The sequence below is a fragment of the Lepisma saccharinum genome, chromosome 18 (assembly GCF_977018435.1).
Source record: "Lepisma saccharinum chromosome 18, izLepSacc3.1, whole genome shotgun sequence".
Classification (NCBI taxonomy): domain Eukaryota; kingdom Metazoa; phylum Arthropoda; class Insecta; order Zygentoma; family Lepismatidae; genus Lepisma; species Lepisma saccharinum.
In genome coordinates, this window is record NC_139246.1 from 33,988,400 (window position 1) to 34,008,128 (window position 19,729).

General features: G+C 40.9%; 1 protein-coding gene across 5 annotated transcripts in view; it reads left to right on the top strand.

The window, feature by feature from the left end:
- Positions 1–5,872: 5,872 nt before the first annotated feature.
- The window catches only part of LOC146002504 (uncharacterized), a 54,857-nt gene continuing 41,000 nt past the window's right edge, over positions 5,873–19,729 (top strand). Inside the window, exon 1 of one of the 5 annotated variants that reach the window (XM_083140397.1) lies at positions 5,873–6,027. The gene's annotated coding sequence lies outside the window, so the exon portion shown is untranslated. Of the gene's footprint in view, positions 6,028–14,851; positions 14,872–14,931; positions 15,028–16,866; positions 16,888–17,677; positions 17,833–19,729 lie in introns of those variants that run through there. The other 4 variants (XM_083140400.1, XM_083140398.1, XM_083140399.1 and 1 more) reach the window with 4 other exon arrangements.

The following is a 19,729-nucleotide window of genomic DNA, read 5'->3' on the forward strand; positions in this document are numbered from 1 at the left end:
ATGAACTTTTGAGTTGAACGGCATTGATGTGTCACTATTCATCTTAGCGACCCCGAAAACTATGGATTCCACACAAATATAGGTCGTTTAACGTGTCACCCCTTCCCACTCCCACCCCTAGGGGTGCCAGGGGTGTTTTAGTGTTGAACGGCATTGGGAGTGTCACTATTCATCTTAGCGACCCCGAAAACTATGTATTCCACACAAATATAGGTCGTTTAACGTGTCACCCCTTCCCACTTCCACCCCTAGGGGTGCCAGGGGTGTTTTAGTGTTGAACGGCATTGGGAGTGTCACTATTCATCTTAGCGACCCCGAAAACTATGGATTCCACACTTTTTCGGTCATTTTATATGTTACCCTTTTCCCACCCCCACCCTTAGGGGTGCCAGTGGTGTATTGGAGTTAAACGGCATTGGGAGTGTCACGAATCATCTTAGCGACCCCGAAAACTATGGATTCCACACTTTTTTCGGTCATTTTATATGTTACCCTTTTCCCACCCCCACCCTTAGGGGTGCCAGTGGTGTCTTGGAGTTGAACGGCATTGGGAGTGTCACGAATCATCTTAGCGACCCCGAAAACTATGGATTCCACACTAATATCGGTCGCTTTATATGTCATCCCCTTCCCAACCCAACCCCTAGGGGTGTCTTGGAGTTGAACGGGATTTGGAGTGTCACTATTCTTCTTAGCGACCCCGAAAACTTTGGATTCCACACTAATATCGGTCGTTTTAGATAATTTTTATATGTACCACCTTCCTACTCTCTCCCCTAGGGGTGCCAATGTAACTAATTTTATTTACAGGTAAATGTCGTTGTGAATGTCACCAATTAGCTTAGCGACTGCGCAAAGTATGGAATCGACACTAATGTAGGTCATTTTTTACCTTTTTGCTTTTCACCCCCTCTCACCCCCATGCCAAAAGGTGATGAACTTGGAGTTGAACGGCATTGGGAGTGCCACTATTCATCTTAGCGACCTCGAAAACTATGAATTCTACAATAATATCGATAGTTTTCGATTATTTTTATATGTCATTCCCTTCCTACCCCCGCCCCTACGGGTGCCGGCGATGTCTTGGAGTTGAATGGCATTGGGAATGTCACTAATCATCTTAGCGACCCCGAAAACTATGAGTTCTATCCTAATATCGGTCGTTTTCTATTATTTTTACATGTCATCCCTTCCCACTCCCACCTCTAGGAGTGATAGGGGTGTCTTACCCCCACAGTATTTCTTTCCAGATTGTAAGTCATATGTGTACCAAGTTTGGTCATCATGAATGTCACCAATTAGATTAGCGACTCCGAAATCTGTGGATTCGACACTAATCAAGGTATTTTTGACATTTTATATTTCACCACCTCTCACCCTCATACCGATAGGTGATGAACTTGGTATTGATCGGCATTGGGTGTGTCACTTTTCATCTTAGCGACCCCGAGAATTATGGATTCCACACTAATATCGGTCGTTTTCGATTATTGCTACAAGTCACCACTTCCCACCCCACCCCTAGGGGTGCCAGTTGTTTGAACGGCATTCGTAGTGTCACTATTCATCATATCGACCCCAAAAACTATGGATTCCACACTAATATCGGTCGTTCTCGATTATTTTTACATGTCACCCCCTTACTACCCCCACCCTAGGGGTGCCAGGGGTGTCTTACCCCCACATTATTTTTTTTCCAGCTTGCAAGTGATACGCGTACCAAGTTTGGTTGAAATCGCTCCAGGCGTTCGAGAGTTATGCCGGAACACACACACACACACACATCCATTCCTTCATCAATATATATATATATATATATATATATATATATATATATATATATATGACAAGAATACTGTGTGTGTAAATTTCCATGTAAAACACAAGAAATTATTCCAGGTATTTAAGATAATTATGGCGTCAATGGTAACCACAATGTCGCATTATATTCATTGTTGAAGTAATTTTCTCGTCACTCTTTAGTTATTACAAATTTCTAACTTTCGTCCGTCCACAGCAAGAATGTAGTGGATGTAAGAAAATGCACATGCCATGAAAAAAAAATATTTCTTACTACCACAGCATTCGAACATTGAGCGTTTGACAAAGCATTTACCTAAGAATTTATACTAAAGTTTGGAAAGTAAGGTGCTTATTTCATGTCCCTTATCTAAAAACGATCTCTCGTCAGAATTAACGAATTAATTCAGAATTTAATACTTCAAGTGCTTCTCTTTGCATTTACTTCGTTCTTACATTGGATTGAAATTGGTTCGAAATGTTGTTTTAAGTCCATTCTATGCACATATAGGGTAATCGGGACTGTACAAACAGTTTGAAATGGGATCCTAATCACTGTGGAATGTGTTTCCACCAGGTATCGAACACAGGACCCCTCTACAGTCGATTGAAAACAGCACACACCAGTGTAATCTTTTTTAAATATTATCCTGTCGGGAGGAAGTTCTAGTTTTCAAATATTTACATCTTTTGAATTCTGCATTGTTACACACATAAATAAAGAATTAAGTCGAAAATAAAAGAAAATCATATGATCTAAATCAGATGGAATAATAGTAATAATTGTATCATCCTGAATATGCTCTGTAATGAAACTGACCAATGTTTCCAAATCATGTAGCGTTTCAAATCCCACTATGTAATCAATGATGATTCTCACTTTGTAAATTCCTTGTGGGTTTGGAAAAACAAATAGTGGTGCAACATTGAATGTTTCAACTAATCACATAATTTGCACTAAAAATAAACACTGGTGTTAAAGTAACACAGACAATGACCCCAGGATGTCCACGCCAGATTTGGGTCAACGTTTACTCTCAAAGGTGTTAAAATGGTAAGGTAGGGGGCCCAAATCTAGCCCCCTAGTCACTTTTGTGTATCTTAAATAACGTAAAAACTCGAAAGTTTGTATTACCTTCTTCAACTACCTATTTACCTGGAAAACCAAGCCTTGTTAGTATCAAAACAAATTAATTTCGTAAGTACTCACATATCGCAAACCAAAAAAAGAGTGCCTGATTTCGTCCCACTAAACAAGGTCGGAAAAAGAGGGAAATAATGACCTGTGAAAGTATTCATGTTACTTACAAAAGTAAACGTAATGAACGTAATTAGTAGATTGTAGCAAACTGAAAACATAAATTTAGCACAACTCAAAAACAACATTATATTTTCTTGAAGAAAATAAACTTAAGTTATTATTTATTTGTAATATGAGACTTTAGCCTTCCAAGCAAGTATCACAAATAAATTGTACACAGTTTTTGGCGCCGGAGCATGTTTCGTGGAACCATACGAAATTAGGAACAACCCTCAAACTAACATGGCAGTTCCTACCTTTTCAACAAGTGACCTTGACGGAACACAACTCACACACCCTTCTATCTTGACAACGGACCTTCTCCAATGACATGCAACGAACATAAAACCTACGCTCATATTGGGAGCAATGACTGGGAGCAATGATATTGTAAGAACTCGCCTCATCACGAAACCGAAACTGCTTTCTTTACACTGGACCATAAAATGTATTTAGCCCAAAATGTTCACAATTGGCTCTGTTTGCCTTTCCCAATCCTGTAAACCTTCCGTCCAAAGCGTTTGCGCATCTTCACTGCCGTTATCGGTGTTCGGGACAGTGTTGCCAGGTCAGACTTGAAAAAAACCTGGAGATTGTTCCTTGGGAAACCAGAAGATCTGGTACAAAATCCGATGATCTAATAGTAGCGGATGAACAACGTTCTCGGGGGCGGCATAGGCGTGCGCACTGGGGGGAAGGGAACGTCCACACAGATTTTTTTCAGCGAGGGGGAAACGATGTATTTTTATCAGGCGGGTAAACGAGGCATATTAAACCGTAATAATGTTGCCCTCTCAGAAAACACCACTTGAGTTTGACATTATCACGTTCCTACATCCCTATTATAATAATGGATGTAAATTACTGTGACTGAAATCAACTTATACGTCTGAAATAATAGATACTTTTATGTCAACATTCATTTTCCAGAAGGGGAGGGGGTGGCGACCATTCTTGCACTTCCCTCTGCACGTCCATGCCGCTATATAATTTTGTAGAAAATTAAATATTTAAGTATAGAATAGTATATTAAGGATAGAAAATTAAGTATTTTCAAGCCGATGAAAGTTCCAAGCAACTACGGGGGAGGGAGTGCATTATTTCCTTTGTGATTGAACTATGCCGCTTCGTTCTCTAGCAATTTTCTTGTTATTAACACTCACATGCTTTATTCGTCAGTTATGCTGCCTCTATGTTGCTGCATTTAATATATAATAGACACACACACACACACACACACACATACATGTATAAAATAATTTGCCCACGCTACGAAGTCAGTGTTTCTACCTCGTAAGCCAAGGACATTTCACTGAGTTTGTGTCACTTCATTCATTTCATCTGTTTTTCATTCATCCATGCCGCACTTACCCGTAGAGGCACAAAAGCGATGTAAAATAACTAAAATAGAAATAGATTTTCGGGTGGAATAAAATACAACCATCTAAAATAGTAATGTACATGGACGTCCGCAGTATTTTTTCCAGGCAGGGGCAAGGAAGGTATTTTTTTCCAGGGGGGCAAACAAGGCACATTCTCTCCAATAATAGTGTTGTTCCCTCAAAAAACATTGCTTAAATTTCAATGTATCATATTCATGCAATAATTAACACACATTATTGCAGCTGAAATGAAATTATATGTGAAAAATATATAATTTTTGTTTGACTTTCATTTTCCAGGGGGGGCACTGCCCCCCTTCCGGACGCCCATGGTGATGTAGTAATAGTAATAAAATAATAATAATGTCCTAGCACAATTGAGTATCGTTTGGCATAATTTCACAGTTCAAACAGCACTTTTCATGGCTAAGTGGAGTTCCACTCTATCTCTCCCCTCCATGTTCAAGAAAGATGAGCAGGATATGTGTTTTTGAGCAGGCCGTTGGAGGTTCCATAGCAATAGTTTATTAAGGAATTCTCCCGAGAAATCAATAGGTCTGGCAACACTAACGTGAGCCGGGCTGAAGGCTCCTTCCCCCTGTCTTTTTCCCCCACCCGCCAGCGCGATGGGGTCTGCGCAGGTTTATTTCCTTGTGGTTCCACTATAGCTACATAGTCGAAACACCGAGGCGGACGAAATTGTGCGCGGGGGCGAAATTCCGGACCCCTACCTTATTGATTACAACAACCATTTGTAACACCAAATACAGGGTGATCTTAAGTATGCAAACACCCGTTTAAAACACCTAAAACATTTACGGACGGTGAAACAGGAATGAAACATACCCAAAAACGATACAGGGATAAGGTATGTGACAATAATGGCGGCCATCTTTAAATCCGCCATCTTGCATTCAACCTTAGTATTTTAAATACGAAGGTGGTCATACGATATATGCGATAAGTATAGTTGCATAGACCGTAGGAATTCAATCACGGGACTATTTCATATATTCTGAACGACACTTAGGTACTTCTCGCACTTCAACAATTGAAACTCAGGATAATTCTACTTCATTTATCCAACGACCGTTGTCAGACTTATGCATTTTTAACAGTCTACATTGTCTACGCGTATTATATAGTTTACATACACGTAGAATGTAGACAATCGTTGTTTCTGTGTAGAGGCACAAAACTGCTTGGAAGCTGTTAAGCCGTGCAATGTCACCAGAACAGCGTGTCTGCTGGCACGGTTTCTGCAATGTACAATGGTTTTTAGTTTGTTGTCGGCAAGAAGTGACAATTGTGAATCAGGGTACGTAGATAAACGACACCTATGCTAAGCAGTAATGTCATCAGAATATTTTCATAGGGAATGGTGGTACTGAGAACAGATTGGTAGATAGAGTGGATAGAGAAGATGAACTGGAATGTTGGGAGACGTTCCAATCTGTCAATGCCTTGCTTCTTTACGGAATTCCCGGACACTGACAAGGAGGAAGTCATGGTCGAAGGACTTGAAGATGAAGATTTTGAAGTAAGGTGAGTAAGAGAGTATTTTCTCAGAATTTCCTGATTAAGTAAGGCACTGGCCGGTTGGAAGTCCTGCCTGCATGCCTGTCCTATCCACGATATAAAATTATTTTCAAATTGATCAATCAGATAGATATACAGGGATCGACAACTAAACCTGAAGGTTTTTAATTAGAAATGAAAACAAAACTCTTTCATGCAACGAAGTCAATTTAATCCATGTTACACTAATCTCCAAGCATTTTAGGAAAATGGCAGTTTCTTGACAAGGACAGTTCATTTTTTGAATAGCACACCTGTGAGGCGGACGGTTTTTAAATCGACACTGAACATAAGTTGCTCGGGGTAACAACATTCAGCTCTTCATTATCATAAAGCATGTCAGTCAGCATGGAGCAGTGGTCGGCACAGCAAAGTGCTTTTGTAGTCGAGACATTTTTTGATAATGAATGTATGGTGGCAACGCAGCGTGCCTTCCGTCGGCACTTTAAACATTCACCGTAATCTGCATGTTCTCAGTCGGAATACCATTTAACTGTTAGTTACAAGAACACCTGGTAGACATCGTAAAGCCGCGTTTACATCGGAGTTGGTAACACATGCTATCAACAAATGTTGGTAACATTTCGAAAAATGCTTATGAATTTGTTATCAATATCTCATGTTAACAACAGATTTCCCGTTTTGTTAACAGAAATTTTGATATAATAATAATAATAATAATAATAATAATAATAATAATAATAATAATTTGAAGATATTAATAAAATTCCAATAGTTACAGTTATAGAATATGAGTGTTTTGTCGTTTGTTGAGTGCCAGTTCATTTTTAGTATGTGCTACTGTTCTGCTGCTGTTTCTCTTATTGAGTTTTATGGATTTAACATTTGTTGGTATTGCATTCCATGCTTTCGGGGCGGATATAGAAAAGGATGAGGTATATAGCGTAGTCGAATGGTGAGGAATGTCAAGTTCGTTGTGACGACGTGTCACGTGTCTGTGAATTGTGTTGCGATTACATAATTTTTCAAGTAAGTACGCGGGTTTACGTTCAGTTTGCAGAACATGAATGAAAGATAGATAGTGCAGTAGCCTCCTGTTGGCCATTGTTAAAATATTATGTCTGTTTTAGATGGGAAGGATGTGATCGCGTTTATCCAGGCCAAAAGTATATCTGATGCATGCATTTTGTGCGATTTGAATTTTTCTGCTGAGTTTTTTTTTGCACGTTTGCACCCATACACAGTGTCACAATAATCAAATAGTGGAAAAATTTAAGATTGAACTAGTCTACGTTTACATTCTGTAGGTAGTTGATCTTGGAAACGGTAGAGGTTTCTCAGAATAAAATATGCTTTTTTACATTGTGCATTGATGTGGTCCGTCCAGTCCAACGTATCGTTAACAATCAAGCCAAGATTTTTTGCTGAATTCTTAAATTAATTTACTTCGCTTTTCTGCCACTTTTGGCTAATCGCAAAGATGAAGCTGAGTGATGATAAGATGAAACTGATGAGGGACACTCACAAAAAACGCTCAGGCCGGGATTCGAACCTGGGACCCCTGGACTTATAATTGGAGAGGAATACTACACGATAATCAATATTTTGAAAATATTTTAATTTTTAGATGTTTCAACCTTCGATATCGGTAACAGTGGAAATCAGTAAGATTATCGGTATCGGTTCAAAGTGGTATCAAGAAGCACTAGATAGTGGAAGAGCCGTGCCCCCGTGGCGTAGTGGTTAGCACATCGCGCCACGACGCCAAGGATCCAGAATTCGGATACCGGCCTGGGTATGAATATTTGTGAGTGTCCATTCATCAATTTCATCATGTCATCACTCATCCCCATCTTTGAAAATTAGCCAAGTGGCTCAAAGCGAAGTGAAATAAAGCAAACCAAGCATAGATAGTGGAAAGAACCTTAAAGAACTAAATGTACGCAATTTTGTCGTCCATTTCATCAACTTTACCTACAAAATGTACCTTATTATTAGAAGAAAAGGGAGAGAAAGTAGTAAGGAGATGATATAAACATGCAAAAAGAGGAATATAGTGCACAGGATAATTTTCGTATTTAGCGGAAGAGACACCAATGTGTGTAATGTGTTAAAATATACAAAACAGTAATTTTGCCTGTAGTATTATATGCATGTGAAACTTGGCCCCTTACATTGAAAGAGGAACGTAAATTGAGAGTATTTGAAAATAAGATCCTTAGGAAAATATTTGGACCTAAAAGGGATGAGGAGACAGGTGAGTGGAGAAGGTTACATAATTTAGAACTACATAATTTGTATTCATGTCCAGATATTATTAGAATAATTAAATCAAGAAGACTTAGGTGGGCAGGCCATGTGGCACGAATGGGAGAGGAACGAGGAGTTTACAGGATTCTTGTTGGGAAACCTGATGGTAAGAGACCTGTAGGAAGGCCAAGACGAAGATGGAGGGACAACGTTGAGATGGACCTAAGGGAAATCGGTAGGGATGGAAAAGAGTATATAGAACTTGCTCAAAATAGGGAAACATGGAAGGCCTGTGTTGCTGCAGCCATGAACCTTCGGGTTTAAGAAGGCTAGAGAGTTAGTTAGTTAGTTAGTTAGTTAGCGGAAGAGACACGGAGGCATGTACCCCTCCCCAAAGGTATTACTTGGTATAAAAAAAGTAATCATAATATTTTAGGCAACGAACAAAAATATTCGAGAATAAAACAAAGTTTATCACACATGCATTAATTCAAACTTCATTTAAATAAGTTACCAAGACAATAGAATCTGGGGTTTGCTCGTTACAAGATAATAACATTAAGTTATGGGCACGAACCGAGAGCGTTCTTGTCCGAATATTTTCCATATTGTGACAGTTTAGCCTGGAGATGTGAATCCTTAAACTTTCCTCTTTCCGTGATAATTGTTAATACAAATAACATATGACTACTTTCATTTTACACAAAAATACAAATGATATCACCTTGTAATCAAATAGTACTGGCACAGATAAACCACCGAGGCTTCGCAGAATCGCAGGGGGCCGTTTTCTCGGGAACCCACATTCCTTCGGGAGGTGGGAATTTGGTGACGTCAGGTTTTGACCTAGATAGCTATCAAATTCAGCAGCGCCATCTCGATCTGTTTGGCAGAAGAAGTGGAAGCAAAAGTGCGAGTGGTGCTCTCAGCGCCTCTTAGCGGATTATTACAAAACTTCTTGAGAATGGCAATTTCCAGTGGGAGGTCCGTGCACCGGGTTTCCTGCCTTAGATGAAGATCTGTTTATATACCCTTATCTGCGGTACTGGGTTCATTTCCTGGTGGAGGTACGGTCACTGGAACACCTAGATCCTGCAATACTCACTTCCTTGCAAGGCGTAATGTGTTTTGCCTAACTATACGACGGTGGTAGAAGTTGCCATTGAAAATATGCTATTTAAATCCACTTATAGCCGTGGAGTTAGGCAACACACATAACGTGTTGCAGGGATGGGAATATTTCAGGATCTACGTGTTACATTTTTTGTCGGTGACTGTACATTGTACAGCGATTCGGATTTCACTTTCAAGGTTCAGTCCAGATTACTTTATCTTACTATAAATTGGACCTAAAACGAGCCTTTTCAAACATCTTGATGTGAATATTATACAGCCGGGTGGGGTACCTAAAAGTAAGACCGGAAATATTTCGTGAACAACAATAAATATTGAAAAACTGCTTTCGCAGATATATAAGTATGAGAGGGGCTCATGAAATTAGTGGACCAATACGTTCAACTACGTAAGGAAGTACGATTTTCGATACAAACTTAGTTTTTTTTTATGGAAACCCCATTTTATTTTCAGTTCGTTTGAAAGTACGGGAAAATTCATTAAGAATGGCGTCTGTTACATTGAAATACGTCAAACAGTTCTTAAATAATTGTAATCTGAAGTTGAGCGTGAAGGCGGAACCCCACTATGCCTGTCGGCAGAGCCGAGAGTAAATACCGTCGTGCATACAGCCTGCACGCTTGTGCTGCATTTTTCCTACACTCACCATAGATAAGTATCATGTCGGCCTTTTCAGAGTTTCTGTTCTGACGTACGTACACTATCACAAAAGTCTTGTTAATTAGTGTACTTTGTTACGCAATTGCTTTATTTGATAAATTTGATAAATCATTTTGAAAGAATGAAAAATGTATAAGGTGCAAAGTTTAAAAGTTGAAAACTTAAACATCTGTCATGACCAAACCATAAGAGATTATTGTTCCGATGTACTAAAAATTATGACGTAAAAGAATGAACGCCAATTAAAAATTAGAAAGATGTTAATATACTAACATTTATGTATGTAACTGATGGCGGAATGTTTAAAATTTATACTTTTTAATTATCAAATACTTGTTAACTCAGAAAGATGTATCAGAATCTTTAAGATAACTTGTCAAAGCTTACTTATGTACAAACTACACTATTTTATTGTAACCCGCAGTTGTTGGGTCGTAACAACTTTCCTAAGCACAAAGCATAGTATACAGAAGAGTAACATGTTTGTTACAATACACGAATGGCGTAAAAAGGGGGATATGTATGTTACGAGACACGACTCAACTTGGGAGAATTTTCGTTTCAAGCGTCAACTTCCGGTTACAATTACTTGAGAACTATTTGACGTTTTTCAATGTAACAGACGCTATTGTTAATACATTTTTCCGTACTTTCAAATAAGCTGAAAATAAAATGGGGTTTCCATTTTAAAAAAAAAAAAGTTTGTATTGAAAATCGTACTTCCTGACGTAGTTGAACGTATTGTGTCCACTAATTTCATGAGCCCCTCTCATACCTGTATATCTGCGAAAGCAGGTTTTCAATATTTATTGTTGTTCACGAAATAATTCCGGTGGTACTTTCAGGTGCGCAACTCTGTATACAGGGTTATTCTAAAGGTATAGTACAAACGAAAACCACAGATACCTCCCATGAAATAGAGACGAAAGTTCCCCTTCCACTTTGCAGAGATGTGCCTCCGTGAGGAGTTAGACAACGCCGAAAACGTGTGAAAATGAACTTCACACCTCTGTACAGCCAGTACCAGTGAAGATAGAAAGGCGGAACAAACGAAGTCAAAAGGAACACCAAAGTCGCCCATCCGAAAAACACTAGGCGGCAGCTGCGCAACGCATGCGCATGGGGTTCCACAAAGGAAATAGGATTGTCCCGCAAGACAAGTGAAGGGAAAGGGTAGCGATCGACAACGGTAGGGAGAAAAGAAGCTATGAAGCATGAAGTAACAATTGCACAGCGGGAAACAAACACCATGACTGAAGCAGTGCAGTCGAGAAAAGTAGTGCGGGGTTGCAGAACCACGGGAGGACGACGTAGGATGTAAAAACACACCGAGAATGCAAGCAAAATGGTCCGTGACACTCGACAGGCAACAGACGAGTACATGTTTCGGGGCAGATGTGGCGACGCTGGCGGTGCAGCGCAAGGGGAGTCCCCAAAACACAGTGGGGAGACACCGCAGCAAGAACAAAGCACGGTTCAACAAAAGAAAAAGAGGACCGGACGGGGAATGGTACCTGCCAAGGAGACAACAAATGCGGGACGAGGGATTCCCCGTAGCAGCACCGAGGGGATGTCACACAGAGGTCGTGCGCCAGCAGGACAAACACAGCAACTACGGGCACAGGAGGTTATTGATAATGAAAGGTGCACGTACAGATAGGACCACGTACCCCGTACTGACGTTGTAACAAACGTCGTGATGGGGCCCAATCAGCCTCTTAGAAATGAAGCCGGAGGCACATTGCTGGGTGGGAGCGGACGAAAGGCTCCTGGAGTGTCGTACGGACCCCACCACTCCGTACGGTGGACGACACTAATGAACGAGGTCGGAATGTTTCCATCCCGATCACCAGGTCCACCGTTCCCAGACCAGACGCGGCTGCTTGCTTCCGAGCGCAACCCCAGCCGAACAACTCGAGTCCCTCCTCGGCCGCAGCCTTCCGCTCCGAAACCAAGCGTGGCCTCACACCACCGCAGCCGCACACTGCCGCGTGGGTGTGAGACCGGGCCGAGCAAGGCTGGACAGATAAACTGCGTGGGACAATCGTGTAATGAAGCTACGTGGGGGTATGCACGTCTGTTCAACTGCTGGGTTACCCCACATTGGTGTACACAAACACCACACGATCGTACGTAGTGCTCCCCGTCGGCTCGAGCAAGACGGACGAAGTACGTGTTGTGGGTGAGTGGGGCAAGAATGAAGGACGCTACAAGTGTTCCACGATGACAAGGCCCCAGAGTACATGGCCCCACCTGACGGCAGTGGTCAGGTAGTGAGGAGCACAGGCACGGGTGGCTCAGGAACGTCAGCTGATTGTACCACAGCGCCGTGCGGACGTGTGGGCTGATTGGAAGTGCAGCGTCAGGGAGCGTGTCAGTGAAAGAGTCGGTGCGGTGGTGGTGTGCTTGACGTACGACAATTGAGTACGTTGTTTCGAAGCCGTTGTGACCAGTGTGTGTGAGTGTGCCACCTGTGCACTGCAGTACAGTATTCCATAATTGGCACTATCCTCACCGTACCATGGAACGCTACACATTTGTAGAACTGAGGGACATGCATTTTGTCTACGGCCTTGCAGATGGCAATGGCCGAGCAGCTGCACGCCTTTATCGCGGACGGTATCCGGAGAGGGGACAACCCGACAGCAGGTTGTTTTCGAACGTGCACCGTACCCTTGGTGAATCGGGTGTGTTACGTGCAGGCCATCATGTCGGTCACCCAAGACATGTGCGTACCGCGGCGGTCGAGGAGGACGTACTTGCTCGCGTGGACGACACACCGTCCACTAGCACCCGTAGCATTGCACGTGCAGTGGGAGTATCACAGTCGACAGTGTGGCGTGTCCTTCATGATGATCTGCTGTATCCCTATCATCCACAGCGAGTCCACGCGTTGCAGGCTGGGGATTACCCACGACGTGTGGAATTCTGTCAACGACTGTTGCAGTTTTGTACCGACGATCCCCGTTATTTGTGCTTTTCACGGACGAGGCAACATTCACCCGTGAGGGCATCTTCAATTGCCGAAACAGCCATGTGTGGGATTATGAAAATCCACATGCAGCAGTCGAGCTGCACCATCAGACCCAGTTTGCAGTGAATATCTGGGCAGGTATCATCGATGAACAGATTATCGGTCCATACCTCCTGCCACCACGTTTAAATGGCCGCCTCTATCGCACCTTTCTTGCATCAGTCCTTCCAGAGCTGCTAGAAGATGTACCCCTCAACGTGCGACATCGTATGTGGTTTCAATTGGATGGAGCGCCTGCACATTTTGATGGCACAGTGCGAACCCTTTTGCACCGTACCTACCCACAGCGCTGGATCGGCAGAGAGGGCCCCGTCCCCTGGCCCGCCCGTTCGCCTGACCTCACACCAATGGATTTCTTCTTGTGGGGCCATGTGAAAACACTCGTCTACGAGACCCCGGTGCCTGATAAGGAAACATTGGTAGCGCGGATAGTTGCAGCATCGGCCGAGGTGTGTACCATGCCAGGGATTTATAGGGTTCGCCAGAATTTCCTGCGACGCTGCAATGCCTACATTGAATGTGGTGGTCGTCAATTTGAGAAACTTTTGTAACAACGTCAGTCCGGGGTACGACTACGTACTACGTACTATTCCTATCTGTAAGTGCACCTTTGCGTGGCAATAAACCTCCTGTGCCCATAGTTGCTGTGTTTGTCCTGCTGGCGCACGACCTCTGTGTGACATCCCCTCGGTGCTGCTACGGGGAATCCCTTGTCCCGCCTTTGTTGTCTCCTTGACAGGTACCATTCCCCGTCCGGTCCTCTTTCTCTTTTGTTGAACCGTGCTTTGTTCTTGCTGCGGTGTCTCCCCACTGTGTTTGGGGACTCCCCACGCGCTGCATGTGTTTGTTTCCCGCTGTGCAATTGTTACTTCATGCTTCATTGCTTCTTTTGTCCCTACTGTTGTCGATCGCTACCCTTTCCCTTCACTTGTCTTGCGGGACACTCCTATTTCCTTTGTGGAACCCCATGCGCATGCGTTGCGCAGCTGCCGCCTAGTGTTTTTCGGATGGGCGACTTTGGTGTTCCTTTTGACTTCGTTTGTTCCGCCTTTCTATCTTCACTGGTACTGGCTGTACAGAGGTGTGAAGTTAATTTTCACACCTTTTCGGCGTTGTCTAGCTCCTCACGGAGGCATCTCTCGGCAAAGTGGAAGGGGAACTTTCGTCTCTATTTCATGGGAGGTATCTGTGGTTTTCGTTTGTACTATACCTGTACCTTTAGAATCACCCTCCCTGTATATATATATATATATATATATATATATATATATATATATATATATATATATACATATACATACATACACACACACATATACACACACAGACAGAGGCTGTTTTTAATAAGTCGGATAATCTACATACTTTATTTCTAGTGCTATATCTTATCCTACACTTACTGCATATTTTGTGACCTTTCCAGAAAAAATCTACTTAGATACATCTATGCACGGGATACTAATTTTAATGTGGTGTTTACATGTAAGTTACAGCGGAAGAGCATTCAAAAAACACGTGTTTCACAAAACTTCAATTTTTATGACTGAACACGAAGCATTGATACTCAAAATATTTTTAAAAAAATCACTGGATACATGCAATGAAAATGCTGACTGACTGTGTCAATTGATCATAAAACTGGTCGGGTACTTTGTTTAAAGTGCGATTCTGTTTTCCAGCAATATGGCTGCCGAAAAGCAATTGAATGATGCACAAGGTTGTTGTTGTTTTAGTCCATGATTTTGTAGAGGAACGACGTTCTAAGCATAAAAGTAAGCATGTTATTTTTTTTTTGTAGACGCTTGCATTGTTTCATGAAGTATAGAATCTGATAATATTAGTGCTATTGTTACGAGCAGACAGTCCCTTTTAAAAATGTCTACATTATGTTTCAATAGTGCAATTCATTATTGCTTCGTTTTTATCATGTAAGTATGGAATACTTTGGCTTTGCATCATTATGCTGACTTTTTTTTGTACTACCCCAAGCAACCACAACCGTTGGTCCAACTGCAGATTTTTACATGGGAAAGTCTGATTTTAGGCTGGTTGGCAAATTCAAGTTGGTCTTACCTTGCCCAACCAAGGAGACGTGAGTCAAAAATCAGTTTTCAAAACAACTTTCTCTTGTTAAGACAGCTTTCAAGAGCAGCTGTAAATTCTAGAGTGTAAAATAAGTGACATATAACAGTGTATCTTTTCCAATATTTCAGTCACAGCACATGTAATATTTTGTTAATGAAAATAGGAGCTATTTTTAACTTTTAGTCACTCACGGGTCATTTGTCAGCCGCCATGGATGAAACATATATCTGCGCTGGGAATTGCTTATTGTTTGTCTCTTTAGCTGTAGCAGAAAAAGAACATTCTTACAGACATTCTTGTGAACGTGGTTCAAGATCCATGTATGTAATATAAACAATATTATGCGCAGACTAAATTCCATGAAAGGCTTAATGGTAGGTACCTTGAAAACAATGACACCATATGAATGAGATAGTGCTGTGTACCTTTTATTTTAACACAAATAAATTATATCGCATGATTCCCTTGCTAGAGGGCCCAAGCTTTTGTCTATAAAACTGCCATTTACTTAAAGTTTGTCATGAACTTTTGTACCTTGAACAATGTAAAACAGGACCTAACCCCTCGTAATAAGTTTGGACTCCTCCAGTGACCTTCATTTGTTTTGTTCCATCTCGGTATTGTTGGCTTGAATGTATACAATCGAAGAGCGTGTGTTCCTCGTTCGTAAATACTGGAAAAGTGGTTCATTTAAAGCATGTCAAAGGGCATTTCAGACAGAATTTCGTGTGAGACGTGTACCTTCAAAGTGTTGTATCCAGAAATTGGTAGGAAAGTTAAAGACAACAGGAAGTCTTGTCACACAGCATTCAAGAAGCCGGAAAATGTCTGAAGAGACAAAACAGGATATAAAGGAGCGATTACTGGCATATCTATCAAGATCATTGCAAATACTTTCCCAAGAAACTAATCTCCCATATTCCACGTGTCAAAAAGCTGCAAAAATAATCAAAACTACACGCTTACTGCGTGTCATGTGTTCAAGAATTACAACCGATAGACCATGAAAAACGTGTGCGGTTTTGTTTATGGTTTCAAAATTTTCTAACTCAGAATCTTGGGATTTTAGACCTCACTTGGTTTACGGATGAAGCATGGTTTCATCTTAGTGGCTATATAAACTCTCAAAACACGCGTATATGGGCAGAAAAAAATCCTCGTGCAATACATGAACAGCCTTTGCATTGTCAGAAAATTGGAGTGTGGTGTGGAGTGTCTCGTAGGCGAATTATATACTCTACCTTTGAACAAACTGTTAACACGGAAGTCTACTTGGGAATATTCACTGAGATTCTCAATTAGTTAACAGATGATGAACTAACTGATGGATATGTCAGACTTCAAATGTCAGCATGAGAGAAATTAAAAGTCTTTTTTTTTTTTTTTTTTTTTTTTTTTTTTTTGGAGACCGAATTATCTCAAAAAACCTTTGCCCACCAAGATCTCCAGATCTCACCCTACCGACTTCTTTCTTTGGGGCTTATTGAAGGGAAAAGTATACAGAAATAAACCCCGCACAATCACAGCCCTGAAAGAAGCTATACGTCAAGAGATTGAAGCCATTACCGACGCCACTTGAAGAAAATTATTCCAGAATTTGGAGAGACGTGTACAAGATTGCTTGCATGTCAACGTAGAAGCAATGTGGAAGGGGACCATTTTCAGCATCGGATATGAGCAGATCCTGTTTTACGTTCTTCAAGGTATGTGTATACAAATTTTCAATTCAAGCTTTTAGTAAATGGCAGTTTTATAGACAAAAGTTTGGGGCCTCTACCAAGGGAATGACCTGTTATATATTAGAACACAAACCTATCTATACTTTAGTTTCAGTACGTTGACCCAACGTAAAAACCACACGTTGACCCAACGTTGGAACCACGGCCAAAATTACCGTTGCCCAACGGTATCTTCTTACGTTTGACCAACCATTTCCCGTACGGTTGGCCCAACGTTGGCAAACCAATTTTGGTTACTTGGGACATATTCTGGTTAATTTTTCCAGAGAAAAGTTTGCAAATTTCTTAAAAGTTTACACTTGAAGGAAAACAATATATGTCTCATTTAGAAAATCCTTCGGCCACGGGCAAGTTTCAGACTTAAGTGTTAAACTAGGTTTTATGAACATTTTGCACATGGTTGGACTATAACATCTAAATTACAGAGTTCCATTATATCATGAACAAACATTCAAATTTTGTTCCAATCGTAATCTTCGACTATTCCTTCCATTATCCTCCGTTTCATATCTTTAAAGAGAACTTGTGTGTTGACTAAAGCACCATGCAAAATCTCTGATTTACAATGCCAGATGCTCTTGAATGCCAAAGAAATTGTTCGTGCATTTATTGGACGGTTCTCCATTATAGCATACAGTGGCAAATTGTTTATGGCTAATGTTTTTTTCCTTAATGGGTTCGTCTGGTTTTATTCACAGTGCATATCTTCATATAATTTTTTGTGTCAACACATTTGACAAGGTTACGAAAGTGACATCTACTGATTTCACAGCCATAAAGTCGTTATTTCATTTTGCCACAAAACTAGCAACGAATTTCAATTATCTCCAATCTCTAACGTATTGGTACTTCTTTAGTGATGGAAAGACAAGTTTTAACTGTAGGTAGCGGTGTTATACAACGGAAAAGGTAATTTTCTGTCCTTTTTATATGATTTCTTTTTACTTATGTACGTAGTAGCTTAGCATACTAAGTATTAAAAATGTTTATCACCGGTTTTCAATGGTACAGACTATCAGGTAAGAATAGTGTAAAATAGCATTCAACACAAAATGTTTTTGACCTGATTTTACAATATCATTTGAATCATTTGAACATAATATGTAGTTCTCCATGAACAGATATTCATCTGTCTTCCTGATTTCACATGTTTCTCGTTCACTGACAGCAAGTATTGACGGTTTTCTGACAGTTGTGTATCAAACCCTCCGAAACGGCTAATGCAATTTCAGCATAAATTGGGAATAAAAAATCGCACTTAACATGTTGGCATATTTACGGTAAGTAGTCATACAGAATTAAGTTCTGCAAAAAAAAAAAAAAAAAGGTAAGGTGCTCCCCTGTGCTTAGCACCACGCCATGAAGGCGTATAGGGGGTGTGGGGGTAACGCTCCACACTTTCTTGATCCGGGCGTGAGTGGGGGTGATGTGATCGGCATCACGCCCCTGACCGCCTTTACCCCCCAGGATTCCCACCAGGTACCCATGTTATTCGACGCTGGGTGAGCGCCGAGGCCGCTTCCAACGTTAGAAAAGTTCCCGGATTTGAACCGGCCGGGGATCGAACCCGGGACCTTTAGCATGGTAGTCAGACACGTTACCGACTTTTTTTATTTACAATTTTTCTTTCATACAGTAATTTTACAGTTTTTGGATAACAATAGTTCTTTCTACTTTTACATTCAATCAGCACCTTAAAAAAATGTGCGAATAATATTTTTATTTTATCTTGAGACACTTTATGATATTCCTGTTTAACATGTATTAAAAATTGATCATGAAAATCTATACCTTTATATATGCAGACAAACAATATATAATGTCCAACCAGCCATTGCACACTACGCAATTTGGTACATGGAAGATACGAAAACGTAGGTAACATTATGTTATGCACGGTAAATGCATTGGGATGGGCGCGACAAATTTTTCCTAACAACACACATAGATATTTCCATGTTTCACGTGTCCGTATGCATTCGCTTAGCCAGTGTGAAATCGAACCATTTTGTTTACACCTACAACATAGTAAGCCTTCTAAAAGTTCTAATTTATGTAATTTCTCTTCCGTCACCACTATATCCTGTACCACACAGTACCACGCAGATCTTACCAAAGGCGATAAATGTGGTGCTTGAACATTGTTCTATATCTTGTGCCAGGGATGGCTAGGTTGTTTAATCATTATCTTGCAGCTAGGCAGTGTTACCAAACAACGTGACTTGTATAATTGAGATACTTTTGGTATTTCAAGAGTTTTCGCTGAAAGTAGTATATAACAAATTTCTAGCACTGATTCTTACAAATATTTATAATGCGGTGGCACCGTGGCTATAGCGATCGGAGACTGCAGTGGTATGGTGTCCAAAATCTGCTTAAGTATCACACCCGTTAAACTGTCTGGGAAGTTTACTAACATTGATACATCTGCTTGTACGTGGAGAGCTTGGCTCTTTAACTCCACGTAAGTCAGGTCAAGTCCCCCGCACAGTACTGGTAGACATACATTCTCGTGACTCACCCACAGCATTTGGTGTACCCAGACAAACCAGTTTATCGCACTCCTTATCTGTGCAAAATCAAATTTGTTCATCGGAAGCACTCGTGCCACAAACCAGAGCTTTGAACTCGCATAAATATTTACAAAGGCTACCCTGGTAACCAAGCTAAGGGCACGAAGTTTATTTTGTTTCAGCACACTTTTCAGGCCAGCAATACATGTAGAATAATTTTGAGCAATTATTTCTTGTAAAGAGTGGGTAAAAATTTTTCCAAGTATTTTCAGTGCATTTACTTTTTGAATTTT